Source organism: Chaetura pelagica, unplaced genomic scaffold (assembly GCF_000747805.2).
Source record: "Chaetura pelagica isolate M959 unplaced genomic scaffold, ChaPel_1.0 scaffold1064, whole genome shotgun sequence".
In the NCBI taxonomy this organism is placed as follows: Eukaryota; Metazoa; Chordata; class Aves; order Apodiformes; family Apodidae; genus Chaetura; species Chaetura pelagica.
This window is the reverse complement of record NW_009953063.1, coordinates 48736-49974: the sequence shown is the minus strand read 5'-3', so window position 1 is coordinate 49974 and position 1239 is coordinate 48736. Positions and strand designations below refer to the sequence as shown.

At 48.7% G+C, this 1239-nt stretch overlaps 1 protein-coding gene across 1 annotated transcript in view; it reads left to right on the top strand.

Annotated features, from left to right (window-relative positions):
- INPP5B (inositol polyphosphate-5-phosphatase, 75kDa) overlaps positions 1-1239 on the top strand; it is a 25809-nt gene that overhangs the window by 7354 nt on the left and 17216 nt on the right. The gene's annotated exons all lie outside the window — the stretch shown is intronic.

Sequence of the window (1239 nt, the reverse complement as noted above, 5' to 3'; positions counted from 1 at the left end):
CCCTGTCCCGAGCCCCGTGTCCCGGACGCTTCCAGCGGGGTCTCCCTGGCTCCTGCGACCGCGCTGTCCGGTGCCGTGGCACTGGCTCCGCTGCGAGCCCTCGGCCGGTACCGGGCCCTGCGGGGCAGGTTGCGGGCTCCGGGCGCGGTGTCAGCCCCGTCTCCTGCTGCATGTGCCTCGTCCTCGCTGCTGCTGGTGCTATTTGCCATTTCCCTCCCTCCCAGTGCACGAGTGAGAAGATGCAGAGAGGTAGAGCCATTCTTAGAAGTCAGTATAGGGTTCAAACCCTGAATTGGATCGTTTCTTTTTCACCCACCCTCATATCGGCTGGGCTTCTGTTAATTCGTGAGGGTGCAGTGCGGTATTGCTGCCGTTCCTGCCTTCCGTGGAGTTCTGTGTTTATCAGTAGCATATTAGAAAAAAAACCCCAACACAAAACAGAGAGGAGAAGGGATGAACTTTGTAACTTAGGCAGCAGCAGCTCGGGTTGGGCTGAGGAGTGATCTGGGAACATCCCTCCAACATGAGGCTTTATCTTGTTGCTTAGAACTGACTGGGAGAGACTTGGGTATATCCACGTGTTTAGGAGGAAAAACATGCTGAATGAAACACAGCCTGGCTCCTTTGTTGGTGTGTTTCTGCTGTATCTGGAGCACGGTAGCACTCTCTGAACGGTAAGCTTCTTGGGAGGTAGTCCTATCGAATTGTGCCTTTTGAGTCTTGGCAGTTGCCTTTTCATGGCTTCGTTGGGTTGTTTTGGGGTCAGACAATTCAAGGCTCCTTTTTTTTTTTTTTTCCCTTTCTCTCCTCCCTCTTGTGTTAGCAGAAGAAAATGCTTCCCTGCCATCACTTAGAGTATTTTGAAACATAAATTGATATAGAACGGGGTTTTGCCTGCAGTTTTCCAGGAGTAGCTGTCAGTCATTCTGTCCTTAAATGAACACACATGCGGAATTAGCAACCTTCTCATGCAAATCAAAGCATATTTAAAAACCATGTAAATGCTACCATTTGCTATGGAGTGATGTAAGTTCATTAGATTTTCTGTGAATTAAGCCTGGTTAATGAGTGAGAGCATCTATAAAGGGATTTAAATGTGCTTTACTTTGATGTTCACAATTTTAGTTTGAACTGCTATCTAAAACCCTATCTGTGCAGTCCCAGTCACAACTGCAGTGTTACTTCATGTGGAACCCTGAAAAGAACAAATTTCCTTGCCTCTCGCCCTGAGCAGCGTGG